The following is an 18,769-nucleotide window of genomic DNA, read 5'->3' as shown; positions in this document are numbered from 1 at the left end:
TCTGTTAGAAGTGGTTTTTTCTTTGAAAATAGGGTGGCATTATTTGTATGGAGTGAACGCAGACATCTTGTCAAATCATAAGTAGAGTATGTGTTCAGTTAAAAGAAGCTAAATCTCAAGTAGAGGAGATGGTTACAACTTCTTAAGTACAACAATATAAGTTTTCACTATCATCCAGGTAAGGCTAATGTTCTTGTTGATGCTCTTAATAGGTTATCCATGGGGAGTTTAGCTTATGTGGAAAAGAAGAAGTGGGAATTGGTGAAGGATATTCACTACTTGGTTAATCTTGAAGTTTGTCTCTTGGACTCAAATAATGGTGGTGTGTTGGTAAAGAAAGCGGTTAGATCATTTATCAGTGCAGAGATTATGTAGAAGCAAATCCTAGATCCTATATGTAAGTTGGGCAAAAGGTAATGGTATTTAAGATCACTGGTGATGGCACTTTTTGATACCAAGGGAGGCTGTGTGTTCCTAATGTCGATGGGTTGCGACAAAGGATCTTGGACAAGGCACATAAATCATGCTATTTCTTTCATCCTGGTTCTACTAAGATGTATCATAATCTCAAAGAGATATAATGGTGGAATTGTATGAAAAGGGACGTGGCTGATTTTTGTGACAAAGTGTGTGGTGTATCAAAAAGTTAAAGTTAAGCACATGAGGCTTGAAAGATTGTAAAAAGTAATTGATTTGCCTAAGTGGAAATGGGAGTTGATCAATAAGGAATTCATTGCCTGTCTTTTTCTAACGTGGAACCAATTCGATTCAATTTGTGTCATCATAGATTGGATAACGAAGTTTTCCCACTTAGTTCCAATGAGGACTATCTTTTCAGCATAGGATTATGCAAAGTCTTATCTTCAGAAGGTTGTGAAGCAGCATGGGGTACCTGGTTTGATTATCTCTATTCACGGTACGCAATTGTCCTCTCATTTCTGGTGGTGTTTTTAAAAGGTATTGAGTACTATGGTGAGTTTTAGTACTTCTTCTCATCCTCAGACGGATAGGCAAGTCAAAAGGACGATTCAAACATTGGAGTATATGCTTCGTCCATTTGTGATTGATTATGGTGGCAATTGGGCTGAGTATTTACCTTTGATAAAGTTTGCGTACAATAATAGCTAACATTCTAGTATTGGTATGGACCATTTTGAGGCATTGTATGCTAGGAAGTGTAGATCTCCTATTAGATAGTTTGAGCTTGTTGAGGCAAACATGTTTTGTCCGAATTTGGTTTATTAGCCTACAAAAAAGATGAAGGTGATTCAGGAATGGCTTAAGGCTCCCAAAGTTGCGAAAAGTCCTATACAGATGTAAGGAGTAGAGATTTTTAGTTTGAGGTTAGGTATAAGGTATTCCAAAAGGTATCTCCCTTGAAGGGAGAAATGCAGTTTGTCAAGAAAGGGAAGCTCAGTCCTCGGTTTGTTGGTCCTTATGCAATTTTGTAGAAGGTTGGTAATATAGCTTATGAATTGTAGTTACCTTCTAGTTTGACTCCATTCATCCTATATTTCATGTCTCTTTGTTGAGAAATTGTCTTGCTGATCCTTCTTCAGTGTTACCCTTGGAGGGCATGGGTATCTTAGATTTTCTATCTTACAAAGAGGTCCCAGTTTAGACACTATATCGGTAGGTTTGTCAATTACAGATCAAGGTTGTAGCCTCGGTAAGGTTCTATGGTGGAACCAAAAGGTGGAAGAAGTTACATGGGAAGCAGAGGAGGAAATGAATTCTAAGTATCAGCATTTGTTTTCTGCTCCTGGGATTCATGCGGAAGGTATGTGTTCCTAAACACATCTTTATTTTCTAGTTTTTTAAGGAAATATTAATATTCTTGCATAAGTGTTTCCAAACATGGTTAAAGATTGTATTGATATTTGATAATGCAAATGAATCATGCCTGTGGTTAACCTACCTTATCCGTCATTCGAGGATGAATGTTCCTTGTGAGGGAGCTTGAAACACCTTGGATTTATGGCCTTTAGAAAATTTCTTAGATTTCTCATCTATAGACAGGATACAACTAGGGGAAATGACTCGTACACTGGGATATGAGTGGTATGGGTTAGTCGTATGCTTACCAGTGTTTGTTAGTCAGTTGGATTTTGTTTCTGGATTGGTTAAGACTTGGGTGGTACGAGTCGTATTGGTCGATACGGGTTTTTTGGTTACATCAATTGATCTTAGGGTCTTAAATGACCTAAATATCCAACTAATCCCAAGACTTGCTCATCATCAAACAACCACCTAAAACCCATCAAAATTAAACAAGATATCACAATTATACTATGACATAGCTCAATATCACATGGGATAAACCTAACCTACCTCAATTTCAAAGAAAGCTAAAAAATCCATGAAACTTTCACTATTCTCTTCAAAGAAGTTTATTAAAGATGGCACGCTAAACAAAATTCAACACATTAATACGAGAAAGTCAATACTATATTGCACCATTGTGCTTCAGGTCCAAAAATTATGCCAAAACCCCATATGGGCCTCAATAATGTAAAAACATATTTTTGAGACCAACCCAACATGATATCGATATTATGCAATCAAAACCCATAAAAATAGGCGAAAACCAAGAAAACATTGGGCTAGAATCCATCCTTAAGTAATTTAGGGCTTTTGTCAAATTTTCAAGAAATTCAAGCATAAATTTGAAGGATTCTTACCTCAAATTAAAATATGTTCATGAAAATATATGTTATAAAGCTCCCTAGTCCTCCCAAGGCTCAATTTAAAGTTATCACACTCTTTTAGGGTTGTGCTATAAAGGGAAAGAGTGGAAAAGAGCAATTTTGCGACATTAGGGTGTATTTATGCCCATATCAGGTTTTTGGGTGTTCCAATCGTTCATGGCAGGTAGCAATCACACACTTGTATACAAGAGGAGATGTTGCAATTGCAATACTCTTTCTGTGAGATAGCACTACCTCCGGACATAAGGTATGACCAAGGCCGCACACCAAATGATAGCTGATGTTGAATCTTGGAAAAATTACAAGTTTCTGCTAAGGCCTCGAGATAAATTTTGAATCCAAAATACACAAAGAATTATGTAACCATAAAAAAATTGATGTTTCGGACACAATGGAGAAGTTGGATTTTCCATCCGATGTTTTTTTGACCAAATGTGAGTCCCATACAAAAAATTTCAGTTGTCCAACTTTTCGACCAATAGGTTAAAATAAGCTCTGGTGCATCAGGACACAAACCCATGGTCTCCCAAACCTAAAGTCAATTTTACGAAGCTGCTAGCTCAATCTGAATTTGCATCTGAGATCGTCTTACTAATGTTTTTCATGGTGGCCATTTGGAACCAATAAAGACTTTGAAATAGGGAATTGGCTCTAAAGCCTAAATTAACTACCTGGTAACCGAACTATTACTACTAGTAAGTTATAAATGACTTGGGGTCGCTATGGTAATGATATAACAAAAAAATAAATAATAATATATAAAATAACCTGAAGGGTCATTACAATACCCACTACTAAAGGAATTTTAGACTTCAAAAGTTAAAGATCAAAATATACCTAGAGTTGTGAACAGGTGTTGATACTAAACTCGCATATTATTCTAGATCTCATGAGTGGCCCCCTCCACTAGATGGTGTCTCCACTAAACCTTAAGTATAGGAATCTTTTTATTGTGCAACCGCCTAACATCACTAGCCAAAATGAGCACAGGCACCTCAACAAATGTCAAACGCTCATCTAACTGTACTGAGTCCCATCTAAGCACATGAGCAGGATCAAGAACAGATCACTGCAGCATAAAGACATGGGAAATTGGATGACCAGCGGCAAAATCTGAAGGTAGAGTCAACTCTTAAGCTACTTCACTAACTGCGTGGAGAATCTTAAAAGTTCCAAAATATCTTGGAATGACCTTACCATTCCGCTCAAAACTCTTCACACCCTTTATGGGTCACTCATGGAGGAATAAATAGTCACCAACTCCAAATCTTACGGTACAAAACATATGATCTACATAGGCCTTCTTCCTACTCTGAGCTGCTCTCAACTTATCCAAAATGACTCTGAATCTATTTAATGGCTCCTAGAGCATATCTATACAATGGGGCCTAACCTTGTAATCTCAAACAACCCAACCAGAGAATGACATCTCCTACCATATAAAGCCTCAAAATGCAAAATCTCAATACTAAAATGATAGTTGTTATTATATGCAAAGTCTTCCAAGGAAGAGTGCTACTCATATTGGCCTTTAAACTCCATAACACAAGCTCGAAGCATGTCCTCAAAAACTTGAATAGTCCACTCAAACTGACCATCGGTCTGCAGATAAAAGGTTACACTCAAATCCACCTATGGGCCCAACTTCTCTTGAAATGTCTCCAAAACCTCAAAGTTAACATAAACTAATGGTATGAAATGACAGAAATGGGAACACTATTTAATTAGAATATCTCCTAAACATAGATATGAGCTAATCTCTCAGCACTAAAGGTTATCTGAATTCAAATGAAATGTACTGACTTAGTCAAAATATCCACAATAACCTATATACCATTAGAACCACTAGAAAAATAAGGCAATTCAATAAGAAAATCCATGGTAATTCCTTCCCATTTCTACTTAGGAAATGGTAACCTATGAGTCTATCTATTAAGTCATTGATGATCGGCCTTTACCTATTAACAACATAGGCAACGAGCTACAAAGTTTTTGATATCTCTCTTCATACCAATCCACTAATAGTATGGTCTCAAATCTTTATACATCTTTGATATGTCTGGGTAAATAAAATATCTAGAGGTGTGAGACTCATGTAAAATCAACTAAAATAAGTCATCAAGTTGAGAAACACAAATACAGCCATCAAACATCAAAATACATGAAGAATTAACAGTGCGACTCTCAAAATTACCAATTAAAATTTTATCACAAAGGAAACAAATATTGCTATCCTTGAATTGATAATCCTAAATTTTCTCAAATAGTGAGGACCTCGCCTACACACTAGCCAAAATCCTCATAGGATCTGAAATAACAAGGAAATACCTCAAGTTAGATAAGGAATGGATGTCTCATACAAACCACCTTTGAGAATTTAAAATATAAGGAAAATTGCTCATATTCAATGCCTTGCAAATCAAGGTATTTGCTACCATATTTGCCTTGACCGAATCATAAAAGATGGAAATATTATAGTTCTCAAGCAACTCAATACATCTACATTATCGAGCATTAAGCTCTCTTTGGATCATATAATGATGACAATAATAATAATTGATGAAAATCTCACAATGTACACCATACAAATAATGCCTCTAAATCTTAATCGCAAAAACTACCACCACTAACTCTAAATCATGAGTGAGGTTATTGCTCTCATGCACCTTAAGTTGTCTAGATCATAATGTAATACCCCAAATTTTGGTCCTTGAAAATTTCTTAAAGTTTCTCCTCTTTATCCTGACTAAGACTCACCTTACGAGTCGTAGGGTGCCTTGATCAGTCCTATAATCCTAGTTATAAGGTTTCTAGTAAATGGTGCTTGAGTTATTGCCCTGAGCAGGAGTTGGAGACACGATCCATAAGGGATTAAGTTATAATCCTTGAATTTGATATGTTATTTTTTGAATTGTGATGGGATATTTTTTTTCTACACCACAATATAGATAACATTTCAAGAAAAGGCAAGTCTCACATTCATTCGAGTGGTGCAAGGCTTTGGTTGATGTAGTTGGTGGTTAAATGCAGTTGAACAACATACTTAGTTTATGTGAATAGATTTACTTTCTCTTTGTGTAGTTGTTAATCATAGTCTAAATAGTGCTTGCGTGGCCAAGTTCTGCTCAGAGTATAAGTTGTTCACAATGAGTCATGAGGACTCATTATAAGTTATTTTGTACAAATCAAAATATGTCTAGGGTTTACCCTAATTGGTTTTTGTGTTGACTATGACTGGACTCCATGAGTCATAGGGTCCCATTACGATCAATGGCATGCAATTCATAAGGCCAATACTATGTATGCCTGGTGACATTGTCTTAATAGTGACTCATAGAGATGAGTCATAGTGAGTTGTGATGTGCTATTATGAGACCTATAATGATTGATGGTTTATTTTTCCAGCTTTCCTAAAGTGGTATTTTAGACATTTCCCCTTTTACCCCAATTTTTAACCCACAAACTATAAATATAGTTAGGGCCCTATTTTTATTGATAACACACTCCAGACATTTTTTGTTCTCTCTCAATCATCCATATTTAGGTTGTCCAAGAAGTTGTTCATCAAAGGTCTAAAAGGTTGGATTCTCTCCATAATATTTGGGTATTTCAGGCATGTTACTCTTCCCTAATTATTAATTTGTTAAAAGTATATGTTTTAAAGTGTTGTTTATATGGTATTAATGATTGTTTTTAAATAAGGGTTGAGGGTTTTAAAGGTTTGTTGTTGAACAATGTTTCCCATGGTTTTCCTATGACTATTCATTCTTTAATTATTGTGTTTAACTTATAGGGTGAATGGATATATTGAATAATGAGGGGAGTGTGATTACCCTCAACTTCTGTCTTTTGAAGTGGTAATGACTTAGCCACATATTGCAGAATTAGTTTTTAATATGAAAAGTATGCATATTAAATAATCTTAAACTATTGCACAATGTGAAAAGTCAATGAATCATGATAATTTTTAATTGAACCTTATGGGGTTGTTTAATTATCTAAGTTAATGCATAATTGAACCATGGGGGCTATGAATATCCACCAATAATGAAACTATTTTGGCATGTTGATGTTATCTTGAAAGTATAGTTGGTATGATGATACCTACAATGTATATCTTAATATGTATCATAGTTTCATTAATAGGAATGTTTGATAAATTATTTCATTCTGCTTTAATTAGGGTTGTCTAGATGTTATAAAGGTAGAAGTCCAAAAGGAAAAATACTGGATACCGCAATTACCGATGCGGGGGTCTAAATGAGCGAGTGGTTCGTATACACCGTATTATCTTATGATTGGGATGTTTGAATCCCATATATTATTTTACATAATTTGGTGCTTGTATCACCTTGATAAATCGGGTGGTTCGAGTCCCCTGTAGTGCAGATGAATACCTTCTAGTTTCTGTGGTTACATGCACTAGGGCCCAAAAAGTTAGGGTAAAGTTTGGCCTATATAGCCCATTGGTGACTTCTTATGTTTTGAAGGTTAAGCTACATAATCCAAGAAAAAGTATTAAAATACACGTTAATCCCTATTTCATATCCCGACATGTGATATATATATATACATATATATATATATATATATATTTAATACTGTGCGTTAGATTTGAATGATTCTGAATGGATGATGATGACATTATGTTATGTTTATTCTTGATTTATGTGTTATTTCTCAACCTAATAACCATTTCAATATGGTATATCCCCACACAAGTAGGTAGTAGAGTTACCAGTCCTTTTCTTATATAGAGTTAGGTGGATCGACTCGATTAGTCAGTTCGTTATGGTATAGTTATGAGCTTTTCATTAGAAGACTTAGACATTTCATTAGTTGTTATCATATATTAGGATTGAGAGTTTTTATTATCTTTGTAATTATTAGGGTTGGGGACATGTCCTGACCAAGACTAGTTTTTTGTTTTTTTTTTTACATAGAGGCTTTGTTGGATTAGTGTGTAATTAGATGATACTAGTTGGATATGTTTGGCCAGTATTTAGTTATCAGCTATAGACATATATTTTATTCATTAAAATTATCTAGTGCTTTATTTTTATATCATTGGAATTCAGTCATTGTTGATCGGTGTATGATATTTGGTTATCTTAAGGGGGTGGTCTCTAAAATATGGTGATAACAAAGTTGGTAGCAGAGCCTAGGTTTGGTGTCAATTGTTTTTCATAAAGACATGTCAAGTAAAGTCTCTTTTATAGATGTGTAGCACTCCACACTTATAATATAGAGGATAAAATGGATTTAGTAATGTTTCCCTTTCTAGTTGTTCTATTTTGAGCCATGGAGTCTAAGGTCTTGAAATCTCCTCTAATCCTCGTATGTTAGCTTTTTAGATCATGCCTAAAAGAAGATAAAATACTATTAGAAACCCTTCTATAATATCATAGGACAATATGGATAGAAATTATCTCACTTAAGGAATTCAAACTTGGTGTCGGGTTACTGCTTTTTATTTCCCTAGTGAAGTTCCACCGGTTCCCCTTATCCTTTATTGATACCTCAAGATAATGTGTCTAATGCTGATTTTCATTAGTCGATTCATTTGTTTACCCAGTTAGTATCCTCTCACACTGAGCATATTGCTTTTGTCGCTCCATCCTCAGAGGTCACTAGAGTTGGCCGATTTCTGAGGTTGATTCCTTATACGGTCATTGATTTTAGAGTTAATAAAGATCCTAAAACTTTTAGCGATGAGATAGAAAAGATTTTCCATGTGATGTATGCTATAGATATGGAAGGTATGGAATTCGCTGCTTATCAGATGTGGGATATGGTGTATTAGTGGTATGAAGAATGGGATCAGTCTAGGGGTGATGATGTTGAGTCTTTTTCATGGGATGTCTTCTCTAGTACTTTTCTTGATCACTTCTTTCCTAAGGGTTTGAGAGAGAAAGAGTTAAAGAATTCATAAACATGAAGAAGGCATGATGTTAATAACGTAGTATGCCTTGAAGTTTCATAAGTTGTCATGATATGCTCTAGAATTGATGTCTATCATGAGTGCTAGAATAATAAATTTTTTTCTGGGTTGTCTCATGAGTTAATTTTAGAAAGCAAGGTCTCCTTATTGAATAAGTACATGAACATCTTTACACTTGTGTTGTGCTTGAACCAAGTGGAAAATGAGAATAAGAAGAAATCTAAGATGAATGAAATGCATAATAAGAAGGTTTGGTATTTGTATTAGAGTGGAGGTCAGTAGTAGAGTGGTGGAGATTGTAGAAAATAGTCTAAGAAGAAGTGGAAAATTTTAGTTATTAGTCTACTGCTAGTGTACCTTATTCGAAGCTGTCGAGTGATTATCATTTTAAGAATAATAGTAGTTCTAGGTAATAGGGTTCCCATAAACCAGATAGTGGGGCTCAGTCAACTCCATTATATCTCTCTTTTAGATTCTGCGATCATGTGCGTCATGGTATTTGTGAAAAGAGGAGGAACTAGTTCTTTAAATATGGACAGATTGGGCATATGCAGAGGGATTGTCCTTCCATGGTTACTTCTGGGGAAAATAAGATGTATGTTTCTACTTCGTTAGCTCCGGTATGAAAGTTGCTACTTTTGGTTCTGGCTTTACCACTAGTCTGAACTATCTGTACGTTGTTACCGTTTGTCAGGATGTTGAGGCATCCCTTAATATTGTTAGTGGTACGCTCAATATTTTATCTTGTGATGCACATTTTCTACTTTATCCTGGGTCTACTATTTCTTATGTTGCCCCTTATATTACTATTTATTTTCAATTTGATCCTAAGTGTATTTTGGATCTTTTTTTTATTTACACCTCGGTGGGTGACTCCATTGTGGATTAATGGGACTATAGGGATTGCATGATGTCGATTAATGGTATAGAGACCTTTTTGGATTATATAGAGTTTGAGATGTTAGACTTTGATGTTATTTTAGGGATGGATTGGTTGTATTTGCGTTATGTGTCGCTTAATTATAGGTTCCAAAGGGTCCATTTCCACTTCTATAATGAGTCGATGATTAGATGGCAAAGTAGTTCCCTAGTGCCTAAGGGAAGGTTTGTTTCATATCTTATAGCCAAAAAGTTAATTTCCAAATGGTGTCTCTATCAATAAGTGTAAGTTAAGAATTCTAGATTTGAAGGTCCTCTTTTGCATTTTGTCCCTGTGGTCTGTGAGATTCCTGAGATATTCCCTAATGATCTACGTGGTGTTCCTCCCTATAGGGAAATTGATTTTGAGATTGATCTTTTTCCAGATACTTATCTTATTTCTATCCTTCCCTATAGGTCTGACTGAGTTTAAAGATCTCAACGAGCAGTTGAAAGATCTTCAATATAGTGTTTTATTCACCATAGTGTTTCTCCATTGGGTGCTTCATTTCTCTTCATGTGTAAGATGGATGGGTCCTTTGGCTGATATATATTAATGCCAATTAATTAAGGTGACGGTTAAGAATAAGTATTTGCTTCTTAGGATCAATGATCTATTCGATTAGCTTCATAGTTCTAAGTTCTTTCAAAATATTGATCCTTGGTGGGGTTACCATTAGTTGATGATTAAGGAAGTGGATATCCCTAAGACTACCTTTCAAACCTTCTATAATTATATTGTGTTCTTGGTGATGTCCTTTGGATTGACTAATGCCCTGACAATATTTGTGGACCTCATAAATTGAGTAATCAGTTAGTTCTTAGATTTGTTCATAATTGTGTTTATAGAGGATATTTTGGTGTATTCCTAAAGTGAGGAAGATTATGTCGATCACCTCTGCCTTATGTTTGGAAACATTGAAAGATCAGTGATTATATGTGAAATTCTTAAAGTGTGAGTTCTAGTTGAATGTGGTGACATTTCTAGGTCATGTTGTTTCTAGTGAAGGGATCATGGTTGATCGATAGGAATTTGTGGTGGTGAAGAAGTGGTCTTGACCCATGAATCTAATTTAAATTTAGAGCTTCTTATGTTTAGTTAGTTATATTAGGTGGTTTATGGAAAGTTTCTTTTGTGTTGCTGCCTTATTGAATAAGTTGACTTAGAAGAAGGTAAAGTTCTTATGGTCTGAAACTTTTAAGGGTAGTATTGAGAAGTTCAAGCTTAAGTTGACTTCGTCTCTGGTGTTAAATCTACTTGAAGGTACTGATGACTTTGTTTTCCATTAAAATACACCCCAAGTGGGACTGGGTTGCGTGTTGATGCAACATGCCAAGGTGATTGCATATCCATCTAGGTAGTTAAAGGTTTATGAGAAGAATTAGCTGACTCGTGATTTGGAATTGTTAGCTATCGTGTCTTCTTTAAAGATCTGGATACACTATTTGTATAGGATCCATGTATATATTTATTATTATCATAAGATCTTGCAATACGTGTTCACTCTGAATGAGCTAAGTCTTAGGAAACGGTGGTGAATTGAGTTGCTAACGGACTATGACATGAGTCTCCACTATCACAAAAAAAAAGATAATGTGGTTGTTGATGCTCTTAGCAGGTTGTCCATAGGGAGCTTATCTTATGTGGGAAAGGGGAAGAGGGATTTGGTGAAGGATATTCATCATTTGGGTAATCTTGGAGTCCATATCATGGATTCTGAGTATGGTGGATTGATTGCTCAAGAGGTGGAAAAGTCATCTCTTGGTATGGAGGTATAGAAGAAATATGTTTTGAATCCTACCTTGATGCAGATTATAGAAGAGGTGGGTCACCAGAAAATGATGGCTTTCGAGATTGGGGGTGATGGTATCTTGAGAGGTACTAAGATAGGTTATATATTCCTGAGGATAATGGGTGCGAGGGTGAATTTTAGCGGAGAATCAAGAGTCGTGTTACATGATGCATCCTAGGTCGACAAAAAATGTATCATGATCTTAAGGAGATTTATTTGTTTAATAAAATGAAGGGAGATGCGGACAATTTTGTTGCTTAGTGCATGGTATGTCAAAAAGTGAAGGTGGAGCGCTTAAGGATTGGTGGATTGACTCAACAAATTGAGCTACTGATGTAGCAATGAAAAATATTTAATATTGATTTTCTTACCTGCCTTCCATGGTTTCTCCATCAATTTGATTCTATTTAGGTCATTGTAGATAGGATGACTAAGCTTATTTCTTATCGGTGAGGACTAATTTTCCATCAGAGGATTAAGCCAAGTTGTTAATTTAGGAGATCGTGAATTTGAATGGTGATCTAGTTTCTATTATTTTCGATCGTGATACCCAATTCTCATCTCAATTTTGGAGGTTTTTCCAGTGAGGTTTCGGGACTAAGGGAACCCTTTGTACTACTTTCCACCTATAAATAGATGGGCATAGGGAAAGGACAATTCAGGCCTTGGAAGATATGCTTTGGGATTATGTATTTTATTCCGGTTGTAGTTGGTTTTATCACTTATCTCTCATAGAGTTAACATATAACAAAAGTTATCACTCAAGATTTAGTGTGGTTCTGTTTAAGCCTTTTATTCTTGGAGGTGTAGGTCTTCTATTCGGTGGTTTGAGGTTGGTTAAAATAGGTTTTTCAGTCTTGATTTGGTTCACCAATCCATACAGAAGGTATGGGTGATTCGATATAGGATTAGGACTGCCAAAAGTCACCAAAAATCCTACGCTGATGTGAGCCCAAGGGTGTTGGTCTATAATATTAGTGATTGGGTGTTCTTAAACGTGTCTCCCATGAAGGGGTGATGCAGTTCGGGAATAAGGGAAAGCTCAATCCCCATTATGTTTGTCTGTATTTGGTATTGAAGAGGGTTGGCAAAGTTATATATGACATGGACTTGCCTTCTAATCTGATCTCCATTCATCCATTCTTCCTTGTTTGGATGTTGAGAAATTGTGTGGGTAATCTTTCTTTAGTTATTCCTTCGGAAGCTGTGGGCATTATAAATTCCTTTTCTTATGAGGAAGTTCTGGTGGAGATATTAGATCGTCAAGTCTGTCGGTTGTGGATGAAGGACATGGCTTCTGTAAAGTTTCATTAGAGGAACCGAAAGTTTGAGGAAGTTTGTTAGAAAGCCGAGGAGGACATGAGTACAATTATCCATTCCTATTTTCTATTTTTGAAAATTGTGATTATGGCATGTGTGTGATCTAAACATATTTTTTTGTGTCTTCTTTAAGGGTAAGTGAGGGAGTGTATCTACGTCAAATCATGTTAACGTATGCCTTGACCCATAATTCGATGATTAACGATCCTAGGGTGGAGGACGTAACACCTCAGATTTTGGTTTTTGAAAATTTCTTAAATTTTCTCCTCACAGTCTTGACTACGACTCACCTTATGAGTCATAAGGTGTCTTGACGGGTCAATGACCCTAGTTATAAGGTGTCCAGTGAATGGTTCTTGAGTTACTATCTTGAGTATGACTTAGGGACACGAGCAATAAAAACCCATGATGAGTCATTAGACTCAAATGGTAGCCTAAATAGTGTGTGTTTCTAATTTCTACTCTTAGTATGAGTTGCGCACTATGAGTCCAGAGGACTCGATACAAGTCATTTTATGCAAATTGTATGGTCTAGTGCTTACCCTAATTGGTTTCTTTGATGACTGTTAAATACCCCATGAGTCATAGAATCCCATTATAAGCCATGATATACGAGTGGGAAGGCCAATAGTGTGTGTGCCAGGTGACACTATCTTGACAATGACTCATGGAGATGAGTCATAATAAGTCGTGATGAGTCGCTATGAGACCCGTAATGACTGATGATTTATTTTTCCATCTTTTAAAATTGTAGTATTCTAGAAATTTCCCATTATTCCATTAATAACCCATGACTTATAAACATACTTGGGGCTCTATTTTCATTGATAACCCACTCCAAACGTTCTTTCTTCTCTATTAAGTCTCTCAAGTGTCGATACTTGGGGTTTATAAGAAGTACATCATCCAAGGGCCCAAGGGTTGGATTCTTTCCAGAATCTTTGGTATTTCAGTAATATTATTGTTCCCTAATTGTGATTTATTAAAAGCATATGGTTTAAAGTATTGTTCATACGGTATTGATGATTGTTTTGAAACATAGATTGAGGGTTTTGAATGTTTGTTGTTGAACAATGTTTCCCATGGTTTACCTATCACTATTCATGCTTTACTTATGGTATTTAACTTGTGGGATGCATGGGTATGGTGAATAAATGAGGGGATTATGATTTTTCCCAACTTGTGATTTTTGAAGTTGTAATGACCTCAACACTATATTGCAAAATTGGGTTTGAATATTAAATATTTAACTACTCTTGAACTATTGCGAAATTGGTTTTAAATGTGAAAAGTATGCATATTGAACTACTCTGGAAATATTACATAATGTGAAAACTAAACAAATCATAATGATTTTTATTTGAAGCTTATAGGGTTGTGCAATTCCCCAAGCTAATGCATAATTGAACCAAGGGGGCTATGAATTTCCCTAAATAATGACAGTGTTTTGGCATGTTGTTGTTACCTTCCAAGTATAGTTTGTATGACGATACCAACAATGCATGCATAAATGTGTATCATGGTTCAATGAATGGGAATATTGATAAGTTATTTAATTGGTCTTTAATGAGGGTTGTGAAGTTGAGTCGTGAAAGTAGAGGTTGGACCAATACAGGAAGCAATTGTTGCTGATGCGGGGGTCTAAATGATTAGGTGGTTCGATTCCCCGCTATTATTATCTTATAATTAGGAGGTTCGAGTCCCCCATACTGTATGACATGATTGGGTCCTTGCATCATCTTTATATGCCGGGTGGTCATAGCCCCCCTTAGTGGATATAAATACCCTATGGTTCGTGCGGCCATATGATCTGGTTCCCTACCATCTAAGAGAGAGTTGGGCCCATATAGCCCATGGGTGCCTTCGTATGTCATGGCCGTTGAGATATACAATCTAGGCCAAAGTTTTAAAGTGTATGTTAAGCCTTGTTCCATATCTCTACATGTGATTTATATATATATATATATATATATATATATATATATGCATTTGATTATGTGCATTTGATTTAAATGGTTTTGAATGGTTATTCATGACATAATGTTATCCTTATTCTTGAGTTACAAGCAACTTCTCAACCCACTAACCGTCTCCGAAATATGTATCCCTGCGCGATGTAGGCACCAAAGATACCCCTACTTTTCCTGCGCAGAGTTAGGTGGATCAGCTCTATTCGTGGGTTCGTTATGGGGAAGTGGTGGGTTTGCATTCTCCAAAAGACTTAGAAATTTCATCAGTTCTTATTATAGATTAGGATTGATAGTTTTCATTATCATTGTAATTGTTAGAGTCGGGTACATGTACCGACCAAGACTTATTTTTTGTTCTTTTTTCATAGAGGCTTTGTTGGATTACTGTGGACTAGGGTGATATTGGTTGGATGAGTTTGGTCGGTAGCCGGTTATCGGCTTTGGATATACCTTTTATAAATTGAACTTATCTTATGCTATCTTATTATATGTTCAAAATTAAGCCATTGTTGGGTGGTGTATAGTGTTTTGTTAGATTCAGGGGATGGTCTCCGGTCCACACTGGGTTGGAGATGCCCATCACGGATAGGCCTTAGTTTGGGTCTTAACACATCAGCAATAACACGACCCAACTTCCTCAATGCACAACATAGGCCAACACAAGAAGAATCACAAAACTCGGTGAACCCCTCACCCTCAACAGCAAGAGCTTAAATAGGAGTTGAAGCAAGGAAGTCCTTTAGCTTCACAATGTTCGACTCATACTCCTAGGACCATCGAAAAGGAACATCTTTTCGACTCAATTGGGCCATAGGGGCTGAAATAGTAGCAAAACCTTCGATGAAGTTTCTATAATAATAGGCAAACCAAAGAAGCTACAAATCGCATTCGAAGATGTAAGTCTGGCCTAATCACGAATTGCCTCAATCATAGTTGGATCCACCATAGTCACATTATTAGACACAACATATCAATGAAATGTCACCGACTCAAGCCAAAACTCACATTTTGAGAACTTTGAAAAATCAAATGATCTCTAAAAGTTTGGATGATGATCCTCAAATGTTGTGCATACTCCTCACTACTCATGGAATACACAAGGATATAATTAATGAACACAATAACAAAGGAGACAAAATAAGGCCTTAATATTTGGTTCATCAAATCTATGAACGTGGCCGAGGCATTAGTCAACCCAAAAGACATCACTAAGATCTTATAACAACTATAAAGTGTCCTAAAAGTTGTCTTCGAGACATACATATCCCAAATCGACAATTGATGGTAACCAGACCACAAATCAATCTTAGAAAAAGTGGCTGGACCCTGGTGCTTGTCAAAGAAATCATCAATGTAAGGAATAGCATATATAAAGCTTCCTATAATAAATGCATACACAAATGGAACCATATTTATTATTTACAAATAATATAGGATCTCCCTACAGGGACACACTCGATCTAATAAAAAGCATACCAAGAAGATTCTAAAGTTTAGAATTTAGCTCATTAAGCTCGATAGGAGCCATATGGCAAGGTGTCATAGAAATAGGTCAGGTGCTAGACTCAAGATCATTATAAAACTCAATCGCACGGACAGGGGGAATACTAGACAGGTTGATAGGTAGCATATAAGGAAAAAAATAAACAACATGAACAGAGTCCAACGACGAACTCTCCATACTACTATAATAGATATAACTGGGATAAAACTCACAACATTTTGATATAAGCCTACTAGGACACATATAATAGATAATCCCATTGGCTCGAGATGAATAAATTTTTTCCACACAACTAGTGGTACTTTAGGGATGGATAAGGTAACGGTCTTGGTAAATCAATCCATGACCGCATGATAGTGGTATAACAAGTCTATGCTAATAATCACATAAAAATCTGCCATACTAATAATAATAAGATTAAGTATTAACGTCACTAAATTTCATAAAACACTAGATGAATATTCGATCCACTACTAATGAACCACCTAGGGAAGTTGATACAGGCAATAGGACAGATAATAAATCACTAGTCAATTACAAATGTGGTGCATAATAAGATGAAATATAAGAATAAAAGGATCCTGGATCAAATAAAGTAAGGGCCGACTAGAGATACATTGAAATCATAACTTTAACAACAACATCCAAAGTCTTAGGCTCGGGTCTAGAACGTAATATATATAATTGACCATGCCTTCCACCTAGCTGGGCCTTTGACTAACCTCCTATCCTACCTGCCTTAGAACATATTCGAGTACCCTAGAAACCACCTATGAGACCATGAGAACTACCTCTAATTATCCACTCTAATTAATGGATAAACAAATCTTATAGGGGAAACACCCTGTGATTAAACAACAATCTCCATACGACTAAGGCAATCCCATGAATAATGACAAGGAAGTCCACAAGTATAACAAGAAATGTGAGCAGAACCAGAACTAACAAATTTGGCTAACCCAAAATAACCAATACATCTAGATTGAACAAAAAATGAACCCCTTGAAGACTGACCACTACCCTTTCCAGGGTGATCACTAGCACTAGACTAACCTATATTAGTAATTTGAAGAGCCACTTGACCAGGTTGACTATGCTGACTCTGAGGCTGAAAGGATGGATGAGGAGGATATCTACTCTGAGAAATTCTATATCTGGTTTGGGAATTATAGAGGCTCCCACTGAATCTGCCCTAAAGCCTAGGCCTCTTGGTGTATATTCTCCAGCTCCTTAGCATGACCTGAAACATCAGCAAAAGACCTACAAAAAATTATTAAACTCTAAGTATAAATAAAAATAGGGAGTCTCAACCCTCTAACAAAGCAGCAAACTCTCTCATACTCAGTGTCCAAAATAAAAGTCGTATGCCTAGCCAACTTATAAAAAGACACCTCATACTTTACATAAGTCATAGAGCGCTACTCTAATTTAGGGAACTGACCCCTCAAATAATATCGAAGGCTGTGAGGCATATACTTCTCTAAGAATATCATAGTGAATTGAGTCCAAGTCAAAGGAGAAGATCTAGCTGGTCTAGGATCTATATAACCTCTTGTAACATCCTAAATCTAAAACCCGAAATGCTACAAGATGCTCATGACCCTGAAGGACCACAAGCTAAGCCATGACTGATATATGTAATTGAGCATTGAATAATATATTATAAATATGCAGAATATAAGTTGTAAGGACATAAGGTTCAAAACTCAACTAATACTGAATATAAAACAATGTTTGTAGTAGGGTATGAAATACCCATAACAGAGATAAACTATCTGAAATATATTATAGTCTGAATGCCTCTAAACTATCTGATAAACTATAGAGTTGATAGGACATGTCCCCAACTAACTTCGAATTACTAAAATAATAAATTAATAAAATAATCATGTTATCCTCGAATGATGAGGACTCATTCATAGTTTGGCTGCTAAACGTCTGATCTACTAAGGATGCTTGGGAGCTCGTGTTTCTAAACCTATGGTATAAAACACAATAGCACATATACGTGAATATACTAGTATACAAGTGAGGTAGGCTACATTCAAGGGTTCATATGAATGAATAATAATAACTGACTGTATACATGCATGAATACATAACTATAACTGAGATCATGATAATGCTGACTCATGAATTCTGATAACATGGATTTACTGATATCTGAGAACTGATACTGGGATACTGAATGACTGAGTCTACTGAATACTAAGGAATTAATGTCATGTTGCTAATAAAGAAATGATTGTTTTTGACAGTTTTGATTATGAAAATCTAGTCTGATTAACTGTATCTAACAGTTCGGAAACTGAATACTGATAACATAGATTTCGTATTATTAATATACTATTAATTGAGTTCATGATAACATGATTACTATGTCTTAATTCTGATAACATGAGTGACTGTATCTGACAGTCCTAATACTGTTGAAATAAGCTGGGTTACGTACTGTACTGATTTGGCTGTATCTAATACATTTGGATTTCTGTAGAACAGAATTGAGTTCTATTACTAAAATTGGATATGAAAATGAGAATATGGGAGGTAATTATCTAACCAACATACCCCAAAAATGAACTGGTGGGTTCCAACCTATAACCCCAGCTGGAAGA

Source organism: Capsicum annuum, chromosome 12, assembly GCF_002878395.1.
Source record: "Capsicum annuum cultivar UCD-10X-F1 chromosome 12, UCD10Xv1.1, whole genome shotgun sequence".
In the NCBI taxonomy this organism is placed as follows: Eukaryota; Viridiplantae; Streptophyta; class Magnoliopsida; order Solanales; family Solanaceae; genus Capsicum; species Capsicum annuum.
The sequence above is the reverse complement of the archived record's forward strand: the minus strand, read 5'-3'. Positions refer to the sequence as shown.